Genomic DNA, 25368 nt, shown 5'->3' with positions numbered 1-25368 from the left:
ATATGTTACCTTCTACAGTGTTAACATAAGTTAGCAAATGTTACTTCTGACTATAGTGCCTGGCTGTTGTTGAGCAGTTAGAGCTACTGCATTTGTCCATATGTTATCTTACCTTTGAGCAAGTTTACTCCTGAGAACATCTGCAATATACTTTAAAGATGCACTGTGCATCTTTTTAAAACACATAATAACAATGTGAATTGTTCAGTTAGAAGTTAAAAGTGAATATGTTTATAGAATGTGTTTTGAGATATCTCTTGATGTTTGTATATGATGTAATTAATTTATAACATTTTAAAAATAATTTCCTTTGCTGTTCTGTTCAGTTGCACAAGATTAGTGTATCATTTTTATTAAATTTTCTAACACATATTTCTAGGCATCTATATATGACCTAATTGAATAGTTTTAAGAGTTTAGTCATACTTATCCCATATGCAGAAATACAGTTATGAGCTTCTGCACGTGGCATAAGCGAATTTTTACAGTCAAGTTGGTATTTTTGTTGACATGTAATACAGTAAAAGAAAGAAAAGTAATATGGCAATGAGAAAAAAATATAACCAGTAGCCAAGTATGCTAAATTAAGCATGATTTGGTTATAATTCAGCATTGTAAAATAACACTGCTGATGCTTATCAGGTTAAATAATAACAAAGAACTTTCCTGGCATATAGTTTGAACCAGTGTTCTCTGAAATCGTGGGTCTGTCTTATACCTGGAGACTAAGAGCAACTCAAAAAAATATATTGCCAAAAGTTTCATCTGTATGAAGTTCATAAGATAATTTTTTGGGCACTGGCTGGATGTAGTCTTGCATGTCATAAATCATTTTGGAACTCTTTGTGCTTAAGATAAAAAATAGCTGAAATGAATCACTGCTATAGAATGAGAGGAGAGAGCTGAGAAAACTGGAAAAGGATGTGTAATAAATTGTGCTTTAGTGACACTGAACATTACATTTTTTTTCACTTTCTCTCTTAAGTGCGTAAATAAGCCTGTTCTCAAATACTTGCTGCTGATTTGAAACTTTATTATTTTCCATTTCACCTGCTAGTAGTCTTTTACTGTAGTCATTTCTACTTAATTATTAATACATGAGATTTTCTGTCCTTTTGAAAACAACAACAACAAACAGTGGAGTTTTCTTAATTTCTAATGTGAGTTTTCCACATCAGTATCAGCCAAAGTGGAATTCACACCAGCTTTCTCAATGCATGTGGACTGGATTTTATCCAGTGAGGTCTTCTTGACAGAGTGTGAGGAATTCAAAATGGATGAATCTCCCTGTTTGTCTGGACTTTTGCAACTTTTGTTCAATAGGATTATTTTAGCTCTGAGAAGAGGTAGACATGTTGTGCAGTACATTCTAGGCTTTTGCATCGTCTGTAAGAAACAAATGACTTTTTGTGAAACTAGTCATGTGGTTTTCAAAGTGTAGTGTTGTTCTGTGGGGAAATAATCTGCAGTATCGCAGGTACTTAACTATCCTGAGAGAAAGGTAAACTCTGAGTAACAGTATTGACTCAAAAGAGGAAACACCTGCTCCAGTGTCCTACTTTATGCCTACAATCTGCAGGCACAGGATATGGACCAATAAAAGAGTAGTGCAGGAACAGAAAGTTTGACAGTGCCTGGTAGTTCTTTCTTACAGTTTCAGGACTCTGGGCAGGAGACAACTTTGGGGTGGAGCCAACAAGTCCTTGACTTAGATCCCTTAACTGATCCAAACTAGCGTAGCTCCAGTGATGTGAAAGGAGAAACACTTGTTGAGGATCTGGCTATTTCAGTGCAAACAATGTACCTAGTGGGATGCTAGTGCTGTCGGTGCTTCTGTGCAACACAGGGCTGTGTGAGCTGTGATGAGGGTATTTATGCTTTAAGGGAGTCGGGCTTAATTGAAGATTATAGTGTGGTAACCAATAAATGCATTAACTATGAAATTCCTAAGGCTTTTGAGTCCTAATACCAGCAATTCCCTTTCCTTAGAAGGTGATAGAAGAGAAACAGAGGATGCTTTAAGGTGATATGTACTTTTAACAGTCTTGGGATTTCATAAGCTCCCAGAATGTGGTCCCAGCACCACACAGGAAACCTGTGCCATATGCCATCACATCAGAACAATGTCTTAGAAGGGAAACAAGGCAGTCTGCTGGAAAAAGGAGTTTGCTATGTAACTTTGCCTACAGGAACAGCTTTGGTACCTGGTTAGCCCAGAAGCATATCTCCTGGGCACACTGCTGGAAAGAGTTAAGCCAGTAGAATTTATTGCAAACACAAGACATTAATCACATTTGCAGTATCTGAGGAAAATACATATCTAGTACAAAGCGCTCTTCTCTGTCTAATTAGAAAGCACTGGTAGAGTGACAACTTATGGCAAATTCGTACTTGGCCCAACATTTTATGGAACTATCCAAGGGAATGCTGCTTGTACTGAATTTATAAATTTGCATGTTTGTCATGGCCCCCTGTAGTTCATCAGGAGAAAAAAAAAAAAAAGAGCACAGTACACAACACTGTATCTTAAATGCATCTTCAGGTCATTTTCTGTGCCTTGTCACTTGATGATCAAAATTGTCCTTGTTCATTCTTCATAACTTTATGGAATCTTCTTGGCATTAGACAGTTCACTGAACAAGAAGTGAAATGTGTTGGCTTTGACTGCATTCACTGATATTCTAATTGACTTTTATTATGCAGTCAATAATATGGATCCATAGTGCATGGTTCATACCCTTGTTAAGCATTCATTCCACACTCTCTGATCACACTAAAGATGTAGGTACAGTGAGTGTTGTGATGTGCGTTAGACATAATCAGTGTGTGGATATAAAAGACATTACTCAGGCACAAGAAAATGAGACTTTTGGCTTTTTACCTGGAAGATTTTTATTTCAAAATAATGAATTTGGAATAGCTCACCATGTCTTTTGTATCCCCTTTTTGTTTGTTTGTTTTCAAGTTACCTTAACTGCTTCAACTAAGAGTATTTTTTATTTGTTAGTTTGCTTTTCATTTACAAAAATGAGTAATGAGTTTTTTCATGCAATCACGGGTTTCAACAAGTTTGTCTATCAGTTTATGCATTTATACTTTTTCGACTACTGAACTGATTATTTCAATGTTACTTGGAGACTGGCATAGCTGCACACATCTCCAGCTGCAGATACGTCTGCATAAAAGTTAGATGTGCCATTCTACAGCCAGTCATGTCAAAGGTGAGAGAGCCCTTCCTGTCATGAGCTTCCATAACTTGGTTAAAGTCTCCTGACATTTTAGCAAAAGGATTTTCAGATTAATTGTTTCTGTTTTCCTTTCACCTGCGCAGGGAAATATCGCTTTAAGGTTGCTTTGATACCAATAGACTGACAATTAATTAGTTGCTGTTGCCAGATATGTATATTGTAAATAAAAGCCAGAGGGTTCTTACAGGAAAGTTGATTGCCTAATGAAAACAAATGACTCCTGTGTATTTCAGGTCTGAATGCTCAGGTGACATATAACTTGGGCAATGGGTTTCCTTAGCACCTGTTTCCAGTCTATGATACTGAAATGGTATTTCAGAGAGGCATATGAGGACAAAATATTGGAGTCCCTCACTAATTTAAGGAAGCCTGAAGACTGTATTGTGATCACAATTACTCACTAAAGGCAGGCCCACCAGATCTTTAGTTTGTAGAAGAAAAATCACCAATAGGGTCCATAGCCAAGTATGTATCACAACCTTTAAAAAAATAAATAAATTAAGGTATTAATTTTTAATTAAATATCAATTATATACAGATGGTGTTGCAATATTATTCAAATTTCTAATCTATGCAGAATCAGTTGAGCTATGAAACTATAATTTACTTTTCTGCAATGGAGATAAGCATCTCATTTTCAGTTTATTCCATAAACTCCTGAAACACAATTTTGATATAATCTTTTTTCATAATGTAGTAAATATATGCAACCTCATCTTTGTTGCCCCTTTTTTAATACTCAGAACTCATAAATGATGATTTATTTTCAATGGAAAACATGTGGTTGGGCCAGATGCTCAACCAAAATGACTCCCAGCAGGCTGGCTACACAGGTTAACTCAAGAATAGATGAGTCTAAATTTGCACAGGAAAAAAAATTGCCATAATTCAAAATAAATGTGCCATGTCTGAAGGACAGGAAGGTATGAAAAAGCAGGAAACTGATTATTTTGTTGGTGTAGCTTTTAAGTATGAGGAATGCATTATGTGCCTTCTCTGTATTATGGAGTTATTAAAATATATATAATTTATTTAGTAAAGGTGAAAAAGTAATCAAATAATAGTATTCTTAATAACAACATTAAACTTGTTTCTTTTTGCATCTTTCTGGAAGGAAAATTCATATTTCCCTATGCTATTTTTGTTCAACAAATTCTATTTAATTTCTTGTCTCAAAACATTACAGTGACTAACACCAGGAAGTTTAATCTAACATTTTTTTAATGATTATTTAAAGGCCTCTTGCATAATCCCTCTACCTCACAGCTATAGCTCAAGGATAGGTTGCAGGTTAAATGTTTTCCTACTGAAAAGCTTGATCTGCACATTTGTTTTAAGTTTTTAGAAATGTCTCTAGACAAGACTTGTTTCTGTTTTTGTAGTTGGTTTTTCATGCTTTTTGATTAGCTGTAAATTATGTATTTATTGAATCGTGACATTTTTGCACCCACCATTTGCTTCTGGCTGCCCTGGACTGCGGCATTATCTTATATCTGTCCCATGAAAGAATGAATCCTCATTTGTGTGCAGTCATATTTAGAGTTCACAAACTGACATCACAAAATGTTACCAGTAATTAACAAAATCTATTCTCTGACACCAATCTGCTAATGCAGAAGATACTGCCCACTTTGTGTGCAGAGCTTCCTGTACCATTAACATAAGGAAGCTTTTTTGTGTTCAGTAGCTTTCAGGAATAGGCATATATAAAGCAAATGCCTTAATTATTTACAAACATGAGAAGATGCAATAAAAAAATGAGCTCAGGTGCCCTTTGCATCTGTAGTTTCCTTATTCTTTTGCTCAAAGTGGTAACTAGTAGCTCATACACAATATTGTTTTTATTTTCTATAGTAAGACAAAGCATTTGAACTAAACATTTTTGTCAGGAAGCCTTGTGGAAGTCTTTTGTTTTCTATACTCCCATGTGAGATATTTGAAGGAATTCTTCTAGTGATAGATAAAGCATCTCCAGCATTCTGGTGTCTTTATAGTCACAGACTCACAGAATTGTAGGGGTTGGAAGGGACCTCCAGAGATCATTGAGTCCAACCCCCCTGTCAAATATAAGCTGGTATCTACACTGTTTTTTTTTATGAGACTGTATTACCAGGTCCATTCCTTCATTACTGGGACATTCATAATAAAGTTGTCAAAGTTTCACTTGGTTTCAGCAAGCAGGCAAATTGATAAAGACAAGGTAATAATTGTCTCAAGCCCTAAACTGAACCAGATCTATTGCTTCAGGCACAAAATAGCTGTGCCAGTTACAAGAATCACTGTGAGACTGCAGATAGAGCACAGTGCTCTGACAAGGTGGCCTATATAATTGGACAATGGTGGTTGTCCAGTTTAATCCTCTATGCTAGATTTATCCTCTATTATCCTTAATTCATATCCTTCGTTCCTCCTTTTCTCCTTTGTACTAACATTATAGCCAGCTGCCATTAATTTTTATCCTATCCTCTATCTGGAGGCATCTTCTGTTAAAAAAAATTGTCACATTAAGTGTTGCATTCACATAGGTAATGGTTTCTCTTATTTTTTAAATTTAATTAAACTGAAAAGGAGTTGTGGAAGTCTTGAATTAGTATTATGAATACAAAAACAAATTTATCTGAATTGTTTTTAGTATTAGTTTAATTTTCACTACAATCCTTTTTAAGCAGATGTAACGGTACGAAGTCCTCTTACAGCCTACAAATGCTAAAGGTCAGTGCAGAAAGTCAAGCCATTTTCAACAGCTGGTGATCTTATAAGAGCTGCTGATGACATTTTACAGTTGGGGAGTAGTAAGGGATTCAATAATTCATTTTCATTATTCTTCTAAAAGGGAAGTCTTCCATATTGCAGAGTAGTCCCAAAGTATTCTCTTACAGTATAATTTTAAAGGAAGGAAAAATAGAGAGAATGTGATAAATGTCTAGCATTAAAGTGAATTATAAGAATTTTAATTGTTTGAATTTTTAGTGAGAGACTGGAGAGCATCAGTTTGGGTTATCTAAGAAAGGAAGACAAGGAAATAAAATCTAACTGAAAAATTTTCTGGTAGGCTACTTTGAACGTAAATCATTTGCAGTTTCAAATATGATTTGCGACCCTTGTACACTGGGGAAACCAAATGGATAACTTTGTAAAGATTATATTTCTATTTCATAGAGGGTGTACGCTTGCTGTTTGCAATTAAGACTCTCATCTTTGGATTTCCAGGGAATCTTGTGGAGTTCTTAGAAGATAAAGTAGTGTCTGTATATATATATAACGATTTTGTCTCATTCAGGCCAGAGAAATATGTATTTTGTCCCATAAAACTTTGATTTGGGTGTGGTAAGATTTACAGACAATAATCATTATAGAGTACCTCTGCCAACTTCTTTATTATGCCATTCACTTAAACACTTCTAAGAAGTGAGGTATTGTTCCACTTTATGTCTGACAGAATAGATATGTTGGACAGACAGTTAAAGTAGTACTGTAATTTGTTAGAGACTGCCTTACAGAAAAAATTAGGAGCAGGCTATGAATAACATAAAAGGGGGCACAGGTAACACTTCTATATGAAGTTTATGTCATACTGAAGAGCTGTGATTTAAATGTACAGAAGTTTGGTGATGGAATGTTTTTTAAAACCACTTAATCTCAAGTGCTCTGAGCACAGCTTTTCCTATTGTGTACAATTTGACTACAATCATAGTTTACAGTACAAAGTAATTAATGCATACATTTCTTGGTTCATCTGAATGTTTGGGGTGAGGAAGTGATGTTTTTCTCATAATAACCTCTCAGGAAAGTGATATAAACACGCAGTATATACAGTGCTTGCTTTGCTCCCTATGAATTTTGCAGCTCAAATGTATTCAGAGGCAACTATCAAATCCCTGTTCCATCTTCCTTTGCTTGATTCCTTGGTAACTGCAGGGTGGATTACACTGGTAATTTCAGCATGACTACATGCTGTATGTATCTGATCACAGACACAGTAACTTACCTGACCCCAAAATTCTAAGAGGAAGGTGGCAACCTTTGGATGGTAGCCAATGTTGTATACAAGTTTGTAGTAATAACTAGAAAAGCATAAGTAGTGCAAATTGTATATATTGTACTAATAAGTAATGCAATCAGAAGGGTTGAAGTATTTTCAATACAGAAAGAAATATTTCTGTTACTGGAAAAAAGAGCTGCCAGCAGGTGCTGGGAAGAGTGGGTTTGTCTGAGGCCATCTGGAAATGTGCCATACCCTGCCTTTTGGATGGTGTAGCTGGACCTGTCTTGTCCTTGGATATCTGTTGAATCCATGGAAGACATTTCAGTAGAAGTGACGCTTATATAACCCTGAGTGCCTTCCACTCAGAAAACTAAAGTTAAGTATAGTTGGCTGAAGAGTACTTCAATATATATTCGTATTCAATGCAATGTTCAGTGGCTTCTTAAAGGAATTAAGGGGCAACAAAGCCCAAGGGAGGTACATCAAAGCACTTTTTGTCTGTAGAGTACACTATTACTGTGATCATGCAAAGTTTAGGCAACTTTGATTTGAAGAGAATTTCCAGGTTTTCTCAGGGGTGGTAAGAGTGATGGCAACCTAGAGGAAGGCATGCAAACCACAAGATAGGTTTTTCATTTAACACCCTATTTATCACAAATTCATGATTTTCTTCATAATTAAAATCTCATCTCTGAAGAACAAGTAACTTCTGAAGAGCAGCAATATTGTACCTTGCTAGATTTTGTCATTCAGAAAAGTGTTTACGTGTCTAGTATGAATTATGATTTGCTTAAGAGAGTGTTACTCCTGGCTTCTATGATTTAATGTGATTAGCCTTTCAGAAAATGAAAGCTATATTTTAACAGCTCAAAAACATGGTATGTATTGTGTGGGACATATACAGTGTAATTATGAATCTAATGAGGTGTGGCTTACCAATGTGATTGGTGAAGATCTGCTCCAGTAGCTCCTGTTAATGAACTGTCTGTCTATGCCAGTACTTTGCTTGGAAGAGTTTATGTACTGGGCAATTGGTTTGAGCAGAGCAAGAATCTCCTCGTGATTCTATAAATTAGCTGTTTTTTATGGTAGTTGTACTTGCCTTCAAAACTAGCTTGACAGAAAATGATCTCTCTGTTAATTCATCGAGAATTAAAACACATCTAGCATTAACTAGTGGCAGCTAGCAGTATGAAGAGGAGTAAGGAAAGGCGCAGTGTTGTCACAGAAGAAACAGAACCTTATTCCTGTTTCAGCCTATGACTGCAGCAAGATCATATGTGCTGATGCAGTGCAAAAACTGGTGTGCTTGTGAGTGAAAGAGCACAAACACAGCATTCCAGTGATCCATCTGTATCATCTCTGACAAATAAAAGGTACTTAAGGGAGCACAAAATAAAAACTGTGATGAATTGTTATGGAGTTAGTTGACTGTAATTTCTTCCTAGCTCCAGCAGTTCATGTTTCTGCGTTCTTGCTTGCACACTAATGCAGCCCTATTGATCTCACTAACTCCAGTTTAGCTATTAGCAGCTGTTTGGCAGCAAAAGTGTTTGATGCACTTCAGTTATAGGCCACTGGTTTTGATTTAGAGATTTAAATATCACAAGTGATTATCAAGTCTGATAAGTGTGCCACTGTAAACTTGACCCTAGTTTTGCAGTAGAAACAATATAGATGGCTGCAAGCTGTCTGGCAGCTTTAGGAGCACTGAAATAAACAGATTTTATACAGAAATTAATATGGACTTTAAGTACCATCTGTAAGTAGTCTGAAAGCCATTATGTTGTTCTTGAATCCATATGCATCACTTTGTCCTGAAAATTTAACCTCTGAAGGTGCTGGAAATTTCAGTATTAATGATTTTAGCAGTTTTTGTAGGGCAAATACTCATTTCAAGATTCTTCTGCCTTTTGGACGTGGCTGGGTCTTTCTCCATGTTAAACAACAGTAATGAGAAACTTAAATAGGCAGCTTAAATAATCAGGAAAAATCCATGGATTTCTTAACCATCAGCTCTAAGTGATGCTAAAACACTTGGATCATCAATTTTGGGTTATGTACTTTTCTTCATAACTGTGTGTTTAAAGGGAATTGTATTTTTGTTGTTGTAGTTGCTAAATGAAAACCTAAATAATAATATTTATTTCTTTTGCTAAATTTCAGTTCCATGGCAAATCTGTATACATTTGAATTAAATGCTAAATTAGTGACAGAATTTGGCATTCTCATCTGAGGATATGCTATCTGGAAGCAAAATTAAAAGGAAATTGGATTGCAAAAACCATTTCAATTACTGAGTAATGGAACTTCTTGCAGTATTCTTTTTCCCTCCTGAAAAAAAATTAAAAAAAAAAAAAAAAGTTACCCATTAAATAGAAAGCAGAAAGAGCCTTCCTTATCACTGAGGAGAATAGTATCCACTAGAAGTTAAATACTGGTTAATGCACTTATCTTAGGTAGATTCCAGCTAAAGTCATCTTTACTTCTGGATTTGTTATCTGTCAAAATTGCTGATATATTCAGTTGTTCTGAGGACCAGTCTGAAGAATGTGGCTGTAAGTCAGGCCACTGGAAATAATCCAATACTGACATAACAAGAAAGCATCAAAATTGAAAATTAATACCTTGTATTGAATTGTCCTACGGGGAAAAAGGATGGGGGTAGTTGAATGATTTTCTCACATTATGGGTGTTCCATTCCAAGCCAGAGCTGAGAAGTGCTGGCAAAGTATGGGTGCTTCCAGTGCCAGTAGTGCTTCTAGTGCTGGAGTATGTTACATTTCACTCTTTATGGGTCCACATTCTGTTATCTTATATATGCAAAGCTTCCCCATGCACTGATGTATGTTAGTGTCTGCAGTGCAGATCGGTTCTTTCAGTGATATTTAATTTCCTTGGAAGATGCCAGAACACAACGAAATTCCTTTGAATTTCACTGTGAGTTAGTAAGCCTTATGTATGCCTTATGTGAGGACGCTTTATTTTATTTTATTTTTTTTTTATTTTATTTTATTTTATTTTATTTTATTTATTTTTTATTTCTTATTTTTAAAAGGTTTTATATAATAATGGATTTGAATTCTCCAGACGTTTTCAAAGAAGAAAATATTATTGAATAATATTTTTAATGCAGTTTCCTCTTTTTGACTTCACTCAAAGGTCAAAATTCTTAAGGGTTTTTTCTTCAGGACAAAAGAGTTTACTACTAGGATATACTCCTTCCCTGTCTTTTGCCTCTGCCCTGTGCCTGGGCTACTGTCTCCAGCCTAAGACTGTCTACACCCTGTTGCTTCCCTTGCACTTCCTTACTACAAGCCCAGCTGTTGTGGTAGTTTGCAATGGCCTGAGCTAAGCATTAAATGGCAAGCATCTGTCTTAATGTGGATCCTTTGCCACAGCCATCCTCCTGAGGATACTTTCTTTGCCTCTTCTATGTTTTCCAGATCAACCAAGGGCCTGGCTGTCTCCAGGGCTGTCTTTCTGGGGAGAGGCTAAGCAAACTAGCAGCTTTTGCCCATACTACATTCAGTTATATCTAAAAAAAAACCAAAACACCACACAAACACAAATCACAAAGGAAATGCAAAGCTGATTTTCTCTATTCTCAGAGGCAACAGTTAACACTAAGTGAAGGACCTAAGCATTTACTCATTATTGGAAGCTGTAGTGATTTTATACAGAACTATCATCCACGCTTGCTGCTGTTGGTCTTGCTAGGAAGAAAAATGAATGGGGCCATAAATATAAATAAACAATTGTGCAAAAGAAAGAGTGGGAGGTTTATGGGGTGTCTGTAAGTCGTGTACACATGTGCTGTGAACAGAATTAAGACCGTGCATTACAGTGACTATCTGTCGCAGTAGAATTAATTACTTAGCTTTAATTAAGGCTTCTGACACTTTAGATACTGAATTTTTTGATGATCTACTTGGTTTGTTTATAAGGCCTAAATATTCTCCCCTGCATAAATCTAACTTCTTGACATGCATACTGCTTGGCCTAAGCCCTGTGGGGGGATGTGTCACCCAGCACTGCTCCCTGCCAGGCCCTTTCCTCCCACAGGGCTCCTGCTTGCCCTCACTATGCTGCACAGTGCCGTGCTGCAGCAGTGCTGGTCATGCTGCCTCTTTGGGGCTCTTAATTCCCTGCTCCCACTTTTACACCAGCTTTTGTCAGTTTCTGTTCTGCACAGTGTTTTATCAGCAGCAATTGCAGTGTAGAAAAAGCGGAATGTGAACCTGAGTTCATTTACACAGATATTAATCTAGATTTTCTATGTTTAAATAAGAGCCCTGGAATTGTATCTTGGCAAACAAGATCAGGTTTTGCAGCATTAAACTGCATTAAACTGAGTGATGCAGTTTGATAATAGCTTTCCTTTACTTCCTACAACAGAGAATGAGGAATGATGCACAATAGTAGAAAATATGCATGCATACGAATTTCCATTCAGAGATTACTCTGAAGTTGTTTACTTACGTAACTTGGCATCCAAAAGTAAGGCTTCCTTCTCCTGTATCTTTGCTTTGTCCTCTGGATGAGATAATGCTGTTTTAAGTACATGAGCTAACCTTTTGTCTTTCTAGCAAAAAGATTTATCATTAAAAAAAGCATGGAAACGAATATTGCTCATCATTTCAATCATAGGTCAGGTCATCAGATCTACCTTATTTCAGCACAGCCATATGCCACTTAAATCAAAGTGCTTCTTTTATGAATTAATAAGTGCACTTGCTAATTCTATTCTTTGTGAGGGCAGAAGTATGTTAAACATTTTTGTGATGGCCTGGGGATCTGTCTGCTTTCACACATGACTGGAGAGTCCTTACTTGACCTGTGTTACTTGTTGTGTCTATTAAAATAGTCTTTTTGAGAAGCTGGGCTGGCATAGATCTAGAACAGAAGAGCAAAAAGCTGCTGAATATCATCTCTTCTGGTTTACTGCGCTGCTGAAATAGCACCTAAGCTTTTCAGTTCTTTTTAGAATCTAGTGTAGCATTGTCCTCAAGAATTCCCTTAGGAATTCTTGCTCTATTGATATTTTATTATGGAAAGCAATACACCAGACTTCCCATCAGTGAGCACAAGTACTCCTTTTACTATTGTGATCATTTGTCTTGACTCTATAGGGGGATTTTAGCTGTAGTGATTTGCTTGACTTAAAAATTGATGACTTACTGAAAACAAAAGTTGTATAACATAGATGACTATTTTGTTGCAATTCAATTTAAACTGTTAATGGTACATGGAGTTCAGTTCAACGTAATGTTTAAGACTAATTTCACATATGCTTAGCCTTGGCATAAAATCAGGCACATGCTTAAATGATTTCCTTAATTAAAGCTTTATAGTGGGACTTCAAAAATACTTTAACTACTTTTCTTCAATTTTATGAGCTTTTTTTCCCCTACAGTTTGGCACAGAGTAAAGTTAAAATATTGCGAATGAAGTAGAATTGGTGGAGATGGGGACACCAGGTTGGCAAGCACACATTCATTAAAAACAGATTAGCTAAATACAGACTGATAATTCTGTAATCAAGACTCAATACACAAAACCTTGGAAATGTTAAACGTGCTGTAAATAAATAGATGATTAAATTCCTTTATTACAGTATTTATGCCTTACTGAGAAACTGTATTTCTCCTAAAGATCATTTTCTTATTATTTTAATACTGCACCTCCTTCGCAGCTTAATGATGTGCAAGAAATAAAGAGATAATAGTATGAAGACAGTTAGCCCTCTGAGGAGGAGAACTTGAAAACACAGCCTCATGCTTGCAAGTAAATACTGCAGCAAATGCCAGATACTGCAGGTGAGGGCAAAACATTCCTTTAGCCCACTTTATGCCTAAAATCTTGATGGTGGAATAGTGATAAAACAGGGAGTGAATGGAAATCTGCATAAAGCAAAGATTGATTCTTAATACCACAAAGGAACTTTTTAGCTTCCTTCCTAATAAATTTGATTAAGTTTCTTGAGAAACATGTGAGATGGAATGAAAAGGAGGGAGGAGTGTTTTGTATGAGAGATTTGAAAAGATTCATTACTAGAGATTACTCTTAATGAAATGCATCCTGAGTTTGATGCTGTGTGGTTGGTGTGCTTGATACATACAAATTAAATATTCTCCTGGAAATATACTAATAAAAAACAATGAATTAAACACCAGGGCCAAGAGATTTTGGCTTATTAATACATTGTAACCTTATTTAGAGTATTCCAATTTACTGAACACACATGTTGCCAGTAAAATAATTAGAATGAAAATTTTGCATCCAGCAGAATATCAAGTATATTAACTATCAAAGTTTAATGAAGATTTAAAACCCTGTTAAAAGTTAGGTAAAAGGATTAGTGGTGGGAAACGTTAGACAGTTTTATGGTGTTTAATGTAGCTAAACTCTGGAAAATGAAACTTAATGTTCAAAATCAGTGTTCTGAAAACATATATGAAGGAACACAAAGCTGTTGCTCTTTAGCTGTGATATGTATATATTTGATTTTATTTTTTTTTACTAATGAGAAATATTCTCATTGGGAACTCAGGAAAGTCATCGTACCACAGGCAGCCTTTCTTCATGCTAACAGTTACACAGCCCATGTCACCTTGCAGACCATAGAGGAGTAAGTTTAAGAACCACTGATGCTGAAGAATTCTCTATGCAATCCTTTATTTGGCTACATTTTTCCAACTTTTGCAAGGTTCTAATCATGCAGCAAAGTACTCATGTGGCTGACCTTTGGGTAAACCTCAAAATCTGTATTTTGACTGGTATGCACTTTTACTGGCATGGAAGATAGATGTGACATTGGGCTGGCCGTGAGTTTCTTTTTGCTGTTATTTGTGGCTCTATGTGCTGGTTGTTAGATTGTTTTGAAGGTCTTGCATCATATTTTTATTCCTCCAACTATTTCCACTAACTGAATTACAGGTAGCAGTAGTCACTCCTATGTGAGTTGTCTTTGCAACTTCTCTTTGCCACAGAGGCACTGCCTGTCAAGGTCTCAATCCAGACTGACCTCTGGCTCCTGACCATGGGGGGAAGTGATGTCCAGAGCATTTTCTACTGGCACATCTCACAGCCTCTCTGGTGGAGCAGACTCTTTTAATCAGTTCTGTTGCCTATATTTAGGGTGATTCTAAATAGGAATTCCTATGCATTCTTAAAAATGTGGGCAGTTGGAGGATGGACATTTTATTATAATTCTTTGAAAGGATGCATGATTTTACTTTTTTTTTTTTTTTTTTTCTCTTAGATTTTTGGCAGACTTGAAAACTGAAGTTGTGCATTTGACCAAGTCTTGCTTGTGACTGAATGCAGAAAGTGGGGAGATGTAATAATTATCACTGAGCAATATGGCCTCTCTGAGCAAAGTATTGTTGGTCTAGGGATGTTACAGAAATGAAAATAGGATGAAAACATGCAGGAGGCAATGCAAGGAATGATAGCATTGCAATTCTTGACAGGAAATTGCAGAAATGGAGATGAAACAGTAGGGAGGAGGATTCTGAGAACAAAGTATCAATGTTAAGTCTTGTAAAAGAGCAAGGCAACAGAAAGACAGTATGTGCAGAAGAGTTGTTTGAAAATAAGGAGAATTTTATAGCACAGAATTTTAAGAACTCTGTATCTATTCAGATAGTACAACAAAGCATCTTTTGAGCATCATTCCTTCTACTCTTAATATTATTAATTCTCTAATATTTAAAATGTTATTATTTTTTAAATTGCTATTATTTTAATTACATTTTTGTAGGCCTAATGAACATTCCAACTTAGAGTTACTCTAGCTCATAATAATGGATGTTCATGATTCTAAATAGACCTAAAATGAACTTATAATCATGACCCTTCTAACTTTTCAGAAGCTTTAATCAGCATTTATGAGGAGCTATTTTTGTCCTCATAATAGAATGGATGATATAATAAAGTTCCCTGGGGACGCAGTTACTAAAATTTGAGGTTGTAGCAGCAAAACTCAAGTAGAGGGAATTAATTTAGACCTGGTCAGGACATAATCATAGCATGAACTGTGCATCTTGGCAAGGCTGTGTGGATGGGAATAGGTAGCAATGACTGCAAGAAATTGGCCCTAAAACAGCACCGTCAGCTCTGAGAAATCCCCAGGCAGAGGTTTAGGAAAATGAAAATGTGTTGCTGGCAGGAATACTCATCAAATTGGAATTAAGGTGCATTGTTATAAGAATAGAAAATGAGCTTGTGAAAGAAGCACCGCTGGAGTTCCAGCAGCACCGTGCTGTTTACTGAAACAAGAATGCCTCAAATGAAGTTCTAGAAGTTGTCTGGGTGCCAACTCTATTATTTTCTAACTATGTTTGACATAGTAGCATTTTGATTAAACCTCCCCTATCAGTTTCCAAATACTTGCCTTTAAACCTTTGTTTCCATTCCTATTTCCCAGACCCATCTTCTCATTCTTCACTTTGGAAACATCAGTATTTTCAGCAGATAATGATGAAAACAGGGAAAGTAATTATGGAGTCTTCATTTAAGAATAGTCAAAATTTTCCAGTCTCACACTAGAGAACAAGAGTTTAAATTGCAAACTTATGTTAATGTTATTTTCTAGTACATACTATTAGCAAATTTGTATGGGAAGATAAACACCACTCATCATCACTTGGTATGTTATTAAGATTATTTATGTATTTAAAGGTGAAAAAAAATGTATTTGTTTCCTCATTATTTTCATAATTGATAGCATTTACACTATAAACAGAAATTTTAACACTGAAAGAAGGTAGAACTCTGAAAATGTATTAAGAAGACTGCCTGACTCAGGAGATTCCATGTGTTCATTAACATTCTTGATTTAACTGCGTTAGGAGAGCTAAATATATGGACTGCATAAATAAATAAATACATGAGTTATAGAGATGATATCTCATCAGTTTGCACTTGTATCTCTATCTGGGCTTAACGCAGCAAACTGAAGTTGTCAGAAAGAATTAATAATTTCCATAGCTCAGCTAGGTAACCCAATTTTCTTTAAAATGTTTGAGAAGCATTCCATTTGCTCTCCCTTTTCTGAAATAAGTCTGAAACATTGTAATGAAAGGAACACAAAGTGTTTGGAAAAACAGGTTTCTGATCTTGAGCTGGTTCACTGACTGCAGTAAGATTCCAAATGTCCACCAGCTTTTTCACTGATGAGGAATACTTCACGATTTAGCACATCACTTTCTGTTTCCTTTGGTGTACAAGAGGATGGCAACTCAAAATAGAAAGAATCAGCTTTGAATCTGCTGGGTTGCTCCCAGTATGATGCTGCTGTAGAGGATGAAGCTGCTGAAACTGCTTTGTTTAACTCTTCCTCCTTTCTCTAGAGTGTCTTCAGCCTCTGGCATCAGAGAAAGCTGAGTACACAGAGCTAATTTTCTCACCATTAGAATGCAGTTCTTTCACATCATTTTCTTTGCCAAAGTTAGGAAGGGATTGCACATGTCAGCTTGAAGTTTTCCACTACCTACAAGGAACAATGAATTCTGTGTATTTTTATGTGTATGTATATGTAAGCATTGTATATATTCCCCCCTTCTGTATACAAGACCTGTAGCAAAAACTAGGAAATCTATCTGTTTTTAAAGGGTGACAAAGATTAGTCAGGGTTGTATTTCAAGCTGAAAACATTAAGGTTTCACTTACTGTGATTTCCCCACTCATACCTGAAGTTAAAAGTAATGACTTTCCTAACATACTGTTTGTACTGTAATACTCCCATTTTCTAGCGTGCCTCTTTAGTCTAGACTGGTACTTTTGGCTGAAACAGATAAACACAGTTCTGTGCTGTGATTGATTTTTTTTTTCCCTTTTAATTCTTTCATCAGATTAATACACTTAATTTCTGTTGCTGTTTTCCCTTTTTCGCAGCCTTCCATAATAGATAATTTTTGCAATATTCACTTTTGCTTTGAACTCTGTGACAGTTGTTTTGTCAGCCTTAATACTATCAGATGGACTAACAGGCTGTGTTTTCTAGATGTTTGTGCAAAATGAATGGGAGGTCTGACTATCAAGAGCAGATGCAGTAGCTTCAGAGTGAAGTGATCACTATCGTACTCACTTTGAAACTGTATTTAAAGCTGAAGCCAGATTAAAACAACCTAAAATACTCCTAGATCAGTTGCAGTTATTGTGCTTCATAAAGTCATTGTGTTTCTGTGATATATGTTCTTGAAATTACCCTAAAGGTTAGAGAGGACTTATATCCACCTTTCTTTTAGAGGAAGATGCAGATCTACTGAAAATATTCATTACCCTTTTTGGAAGATGCAGATCTAGTGGAAATATTCATTAACCTTTGAAAAAACAGATTCATGCCATCTTGCTAATACTTTTTTTTAGTGCGCTCTGCCTCTGTTCTGGGTTTATTGCGATGACTGATCAGATGCTTGCCACAGTTTTGTATAAAAGTGAATGTCAAAGCTAGTCAGTAGCCTGTTTGGTATTTACTGGGTCTGAATTTCCATGAAATAAAATTAGGCTGTCTGATAGCTGGTGACTGAAGTTTACTCTCTTTTCTAAATAGTTTTTTTTGCTAACAAGAAATTGTCATAGTCCTGCTGCACAGAACCCCTTAAAGCGCCTGGAAATATAAGCAGAACATTCCACAGTGAAAGAGTCTGTATCTCAGCTCCTACCTTCTTCTCCATCTCTAGCAATACAGTTGGTGAATGAGCCATCTGTCTTTGTCAGAAAAGCTGAGTAACATCAAATCACAGAATTCAGCAGAGTAGGTTCTAGTCTTTCCAGCTAGTCGAATTTTCAGGCTTATGGATGTTATTAGGAGGTATTAATTGATTGTGCAATGGAAATATGAATTACAAACTATAGGGTATTTGTGCTTCATATGGCATGTGGGGAAGATGGCCAAACACCATTTTTCAGAATGTGATGGCAGCTTTGGAGCTAGAGGACATCATTTTGTAGTTGTAAGAAATATACCAATTTAGGGGCTTCTCAGCTTTTTTTTTCTTTCAATGAAGACAGATGTTTCTTAAAGGAAGAATTGAACCAGTTGTCAGTAGGGATTTACCAAGTACTTAAAAAAATGGAATTGTACTCTCATCAGGCATTCTCCACATATTGAGCTATAAAGAAATGGCAAAGAAGGATGACATTCCTTTTAAAATTGCTGCTTCAGCTCTAGTGAGACATTATATTTTAGCTGATAAGTGCTAGGAATAGTATTTTGCATAAATATTCTACAATATTGAGCAGATTTTGTGTCTATAATTAGAGCTTTGATTTACTCACAGACAGAATTAATTAGGGAGTAATAGTTGTACTGTAATTCCTCTGTTGTAACCCAAGTACACTTCGTTTTCCTCATGCTAAAATCAAAGATATCCAAATATTTATTTAACCCTCCTTAAAAACTGTAAAGATAATCTGCTTAGAAGATAAATGTCCTGGTAGTAAATATAAGAACATGTGTTCGGCTGCCCATATATAATTTTATGCTTAATTTAAACTTGATAGGGTTGATTCCAAGACTACTCAAACTCTTGGATGAGGAAAGATATGACAAAAATGCCTGACCATATTGAAGAGCCTTTAAAAGAAATTTCTAACAAGTAAATTCCATGTTTATGCTCTGCCCCTTTGTGACATCAGGGTCCTGGTACAAGGCCTCCTCGCTGCCTTTGTGCTTACTCTGGTCCCAACTTATTTTCTTTTTGCTTAAGAGAAACATTAGAGCTTGGCTGGGATCCTCAGTACTTTGTGTCTTTTGCATACCCATGGGACTAGAGTGAGACTTCAAGCTGTAAGAAAAGATAAGTTATTTGGGGGACCTGCCCTGAACAGGCCATGGTTAAAGCCAGACTGTAGCAGAGGATCTTCTCAAGGTCTATTCTTCAGCTGATAGATCTTTTCTCCAAGCAGTTCTGGAGGCAGAAGCACTGTCTGGTTTGGGAGCAGGGGCATAGGGAAGGTAACTCTATTGTGGAAGAGGGAAAGAAGGTAAGTGAATTGCTGCAGCAAAAATGGGATGTGGATTTGAACCATCTGTTAGCTCCAGAGATTCATTTTATCAAGCTATTATATGCTACAATAAAACTGAACAGCTGGAGGAATCAAAGGCAGGAGAACAGCTTGTACGATTAGGCCCATCCATTATATTACCACCTTGATGCAAGCGCAGTCTAGCAGAAGCTGAAGCGCATTCCCTGCTCTTCTGTGTGAGGAGCCAAGAGCTCCTCTTTGTGCTCTGACTCCAGCTGTAATAATAGAGGAAGGGATCCAAACAGGAGCTGCTCCCACTGCTGGGACAGCTTTTTCCTGTAAACCTGGGAAAGTCTGAGAGCAGCCCAGGGTTAAAAATCTGCCTGGGGGAATGCACCTTTTGCTATCTTCTGCAGCTTGCATTCGATACTCTTTTACAAGTAATTGATATTGAATGGACTTACAATTAGTGCATCATTTAATCTAAATTATCTTAGTCACATATGTAAAAATGTTGACTTCAACTTCAGCAACTTTGGGGGCTTTTTATTTCCTTCTCCTCTTGAATCTATCTAACTTGTCTATACTTTGAAGTAATTGTTTTCAGCTGTCTTTGCTACATTGTTCTCTAACAGAAAAAGGAATCATTTTGTAGATCAGTTCTTTAGTCCCAGCACCAATAAACAGCCTGCAGTCTCCTCATGAACTCCTAAAACTGACTGTTTAAAGTTCTGTACTGTTTTTGCCTTCACTGTTTAACTAGCTCTCAGAATGGAGAAGTTAAGAGGATAATTGTATTTGGGAAATCAAGTTCCTATTCGGCTGACCATCTAGTCTTCTTAGAGATGAACAATGGGATGCATTTTAATGTGGTGGTAAATTGATATATTGGTAGATACTCAATATTCGTGTCAAGAGCAGCTTGCTCAGCAGATGTCCTATTTTCAAAAGCTGATGCCTAATGAAAATACACACCAAATGTGCACAGGCATCTCATCTGACATAACGTGTTGCCTTGTGGGAAATATTCTTCTATTCCATCTTTCTACATCTAATATATATTGCAGTTTTTGCAAGGTATGCATTAGTACAAACTCCTGGAAAGCTACCCTGTCTATTCAGACTCTCTGTCTGCTCTTTTGTTGTCACATATTCAAAATGTTGTTTTTTATTCTGTAGAGCCACTAATAAAAAGGCAGCAAATACAACGGTGCGGAATTACCATTTTATTATTACGCACTGCTTTTTTCAAGTTTCCTTGGGGCAGTAGTATACTGAGGCAATTAATAATCAGTGCTAACAAGCTAGAGGCAAACGACTGGTGCCTGTTTTGGAGGAAGGCCTCAGCCAAGCAGACAAAGAGCAAGGGATGCTAAGCTGTACTCAGTGCTCAGCCCAAGCCTCATGCATGGGGAGCACTCAAGGCTTGCAGTTCATGTCAGAGCCTTCTCTTTTGTTCCTTCTGTAAGGCTGCTGTTGCAGCCCACAACCTCCCTGCTCCAGGAAGCCCCGCTGAGGAAAACCATGCTGGGAGGGACCTGATGGGGATATGTATCAGCCTTTTAGTTATAAAAATAAAACCACACATACTGATGAGAAGTGCCTCCATTTGATTAAATATCCATTAACTGATATGTTTGCAGGCAGCATCCTCATTTGCTGGTGGTGGATCCCAAGGACCACTCCCCCAGTGGGAACGGCTCAGAGCAGCATATCAGAAAATTGCTTTGATGAGTCACAAGTTTTCCAGTTTGATTTTAATAAGAAATATGGAAGAAAGTATTTGAGTTATGATTGTGCTGGGCTTTTAAGAATGCATGAGCGTAGTTTTTATTCTTCACATTTAATTCGGGTTTCAAGAACAGAGAATGGTGTGAGAAATACAGGCATGATTTACTAGTTGCTTCAGAGCAGTGATGAAAATGCAAGTGGTGTACTGGTGATGTATGAGCAGAAGAGATTCAGTCATAAATAATAAAGAACACCTCTGAAGGTGACACAGATTCCAGTTGTAGCTCAAATATTTGATGATCTTATGAAAACTGTTTATGTTTAGATTTAAGAATGGTTATAAAATTACACTCCTAAAGTGTAATTAGCAATATTTCCTTATGGGATTCCAATTTATCTCCTAAATGAGAGTATGTTGCTGAAGAAATACATCAGACTGACAACAGAGTTATCACTAAAGCCTCCTTGCACAGTTCTAATGTTTTTTTTTTTTTCTTGGAATTATTGGAGAAGCCTAAAAGTCCTTGGCTGCTCTGTTGTTAATGTTCCCTGGGAAACCTTTGAAAGTCAGGGAGGTAAGTTCAGGTTTTGTGACAGCCACTATAGGGTGTTCTGACACCTTTATTTTTGTAGTTTTTTGCATCCTTAGAGAAATTAAGTTAATTGACGTTTGTAGGTTCCATTTGTAAATCCAGACTTTTGAATCTGGATTAAATTAAAGATCTATTTCCTAGGCTTGTCCACATCAACTCTGTCTTGTGTACTCTTGATTAGAACATGTAGGAGATGCCATGAGGGCAGGTGGGTCTGGCATCCTCTCTAAGCACTGGATTCTCAGTGCAGGCTGCTTGGCAAGGCTGGAATTTGTGCTTACACATTGCCTGTATAGGTTTGTATTTCTTGGTCACAAAGAAAGTTTGTCATAAAAGATCTCAAATAGGAAATCTGGACTATGTTTCAATCCTAAGGTTTGAAGTGTATGGTCTACAATCAAAGGACTATTCACATAATTGGGGTTAAACTTTGCCATTGACCAATAGTTAAAGGACTCGGGACTGAGTGTATTTTTACAGAAGTGCAGAAATGGGAATTTATGATGAATCTAATAATCATATACTCATTGAAAGCTGAATGTCTAAGAATTTTTGGAATTCATGCAGTTTACTCAATGTGAAGCTTTGAGTGTCTGAATGTTGGATCATTTTGATTACTTAAAGTGATCTTACAGCACTAAGGCTCTTAGCTGAAATCTTACGGTGATAAAAGAGAATCAGATACGTTTTTTAAATGAAGCGTTTTACCATAAGCTAAGGACAGACATCTGTTTTGTTATGTGGGCCAAAAATTTAGAATTTTGATCTTTTTTTTTTTTTTTTTTTTTTTTTCCAAGTTGTAAATATGCAAAAGAAATTTTCCTGAATAACACCAAATGTATAAGGTAGCAGGTTCTCATCTCTGCTGAATCTAGTGGCTTGGAAGAAGTCAGGAAAGTCAAAGTTCTCCATGGATTATTATTTATGTCACATTTTTCTATTTTTAGATTATTTGATTTGATGTCTCAAGACGGAAATTCAGCACTTAATTTATTACCTTTCAGAATCCTGACCATTTCAGAGGCAGAGAGCTTGTTTTGTTCCTCACTTCTTTTCTGTACAAAAGGAGCTCAATTCAACCATAAAAGAATCAAGTTTTACTGATTAATTAAAAAAGGTTGCTATGATCTGAAGTCTATTTTAGGATGTAGCACAGCATGTAGAAGATTGGTAGGAGTGTAATAACCTTGCTGGTAAGGAAGATATGGTAGAGTAATAACTTATCAGGAACAAAACCATTAACATGGCAACTAAAATGGGCCAGAAAATTAAGTCTGTTTCTGAATTTAAAACAAAACACTAACCCAACAATGTGTGCTTCAGCACTTGGATAACAGCTTCCTATATACCAGTAAGCCATGTAAAGTCTCTGAATTTTAAAACCTGTGCTGACAATCATGTTCTGGAGCTGTAGTAGTTGCTTACAAACTTACCTGGAAGGTGAAATTCTTTGTTTGTTCTTGCCTTTTATGCAATTGTGTGCAGAGCAAATGCTGCTGCTGTCTTGTACTTTAAGCAACCAGATCAAAGATTCTGATGCTGAGGATTGTGGTCTCTTCACTACCAGTCAGTGACACTGCATGAGACCAGTACCAAAAAGTAACATGAAAGGGAAAAGACTCTGCACCTGTTTCTTGGATTTGCTTTCATGTTTTCATGCCAAGCAGCTTACAGAAGTCTTTAGCTATTCATGTGGGAATTTTGTTTGAATGCTAATAAGAAAGCATGATATCCTCACTGTAACAAGTGTTGATGCAAAAAGTGTTTTATACCAAACATTTAACACAACTTATTCATCATCTCTTAGTGATGATGCAAACTATGTTTATGAGACAAATAAAGGCTCCTTATTTGATGTGGTTTCAGATAAACCATTTTCATTATATCCTCCAAGGAAATAAGAGCACGTGCCACAGTTTCTGCTGTAGTTTGCAACAAAAGCACAGAACTAGTGGGTTACATGACCTTGTTTTTGTGAAACTAACACATCAGTCTGGTTCAGTGTCAGTAGCTGCAGTTCTTAGTGAGTTCTCAAGAACAATCTCAGTCAGAGATTTTTGATGAAATTTTACTCCTCCTGTGCTTCATCCTTGAAAATAGTTGGTCACAAGTGTATGTAACACCGAAAGTGGTGATGTGGATAAGGTGTGGCTGTGAAGAGAGGAATGAGGGCTGACAGTAGCAGGACTAGGGGAAATGGTTTTAAGTTGAAAGAGGGAAGATTTAGGTTGGATGTTAGGGGGAAGTTCTTTAATAGGAGAGTGGTTAGGCCCTGGAACAGGCTGCCCAGGGAGGTTGTGGATGCCCCGTCCTTGGAGGTGTTCAAGACCAGGTTGGACAGGGCCCTGGGCAACCTGATCTAGTAAAGGTGTATGTTTGGTGGCCCTGCTAGGCAGGGGGGTTGGAACTACATGATCCTTGAGGTCCCTTCCAACCCGGGTCATTCTGTGATTCAGTACAAGCTCACTAAACAAAGATTTATAATCCAAGTGTTTCTGACAGAAACCTTACAGTATCCATGGATCCTGTGATAGATGGAATTGGATCTGGGAAGAAACCTGATGAACTTACTTTTGATATGTGCAGGCATCATAGGAGACAACAATGCTGACTACTAATGCTGAGAAAAACAAAAGCTTTTCTCAGCTAAAATCACAGAGAAGTATTTGGCATAAAAACAGCTTTTCATGACTTACTGCAATAATGAAGACACTTACTTCATAGGTTTATTCTAATCACAATTCTCTGCAGGACTTGATAGAGCCTGATAAGTTTGTGAGTTTTCCTGGAGCACAGCTTGCATACGTTTAGATTGAAGTACTGCGGGACTGGATTATAATGTTGCAAAGAGGTCTATTTGGCATCTGTTTTTGATGAAGGTTGGTAATTATGTTTTTGCAGTATGAAATTCATACACATGTTCTACTACTGGATTTGTGGCCACAGTTCTAATTGAAGTTATGAAATTAGTAAAATTTTGCCTCAAGACTCGAAGTGGATATTTGGAGGGAATTGTGGTTTCTGAGCCTTTGATACATGAAGTCAAACTGTGCCAGAATTTTTAAATGCAACTGTTTTTACACCTTTCAAGGTTTTGAAGCTTTTTTGTTTGTGTGTGTGTGTTTGTGTGTGTGTGTTTGTGTGTGTGTGTGTGCTCCCAGTGCTTATTACTGCAGTGTATTTGGGACACGTGTGATAACTTGTGTACTGGAAAGACCGTAATAGATCTGCCGAAAATGTCAAGATGAACAATTCAGGTAGAAAGAGTGAGGAGGACCGTGCTGGACCTCAAATATGCTCCATTTCTCAAGTTTGTGAATTTGAATGGTAGAGAGCACATATGTGAAAGAGAAAGTATTGCCATAATATATTGCAGAAATTCACACAATAAATCATATCCTGATTGAGGGTGTGCAGAAGTTTCTTCAAATCTGTTTGTTGCAGCCAGACTTTTATGCTGCTGCTATGGTTATGAGATCTGCAGCCTCCACTTTTCCATGGATTAATCACCTTGCAGTTAAAATCCCTCATCAAGATTACATGCCAAAAATGGCAATAAAAGAGAAAATAATAAAAAACTCCAGCAACAAACAAACCTGGGAGGCTGCAGGAAACTGTTAGAACTGAGATGACTCAAAATAAATCTTCAAGCTTTCCAGTTCCAGTCAGAATGAAGAAACCTTGTTTTCTTTCCAGCAATTTATATGGTTTATTCAAAATGGCTTACTGATGTCAGTTATTTGCCTTCCCAGTTTACCTCCCTGATTGCCAGCAAGGTGTGCGGCAATGTGGCAGGCAAGACCTTAGTAGCATAACAAATTGAGTGTGTCATTCA

General features: G+C 36.8%; 1 protein-coding gene across 5 annotated transcripts in view; it reads left to right on the top strand.

Moving 5' to 3' along the window:
* Positions 1-25368, top strand: part of TENM2 (teneurin transmembrane protein 2) — a 1410959-nt gene that overhangs the window by 34733 nt on the left and 1350858 nt on the right. The window lies entirely within an intron of this gene.

Source organism: Coturnix japonica, chromosome 18 (genome assembly GCF_054131305.1).
Source record: "Coturnix japonica strain WE chromosome 18, WE-NBRP24, whole genome shotgun sequence".
Taxonomy (NCBI): domain Eukaryota; kingdom Metazoa; phylum Chordata; class Aves; order Galliformes; family Phasianidae; genus Coturnix; species Coturnix japonica.
Note: the sequence above shows the minus strand (reverse complement) of the source record. Positions and strands in the feature narration are given on the sequence as shown.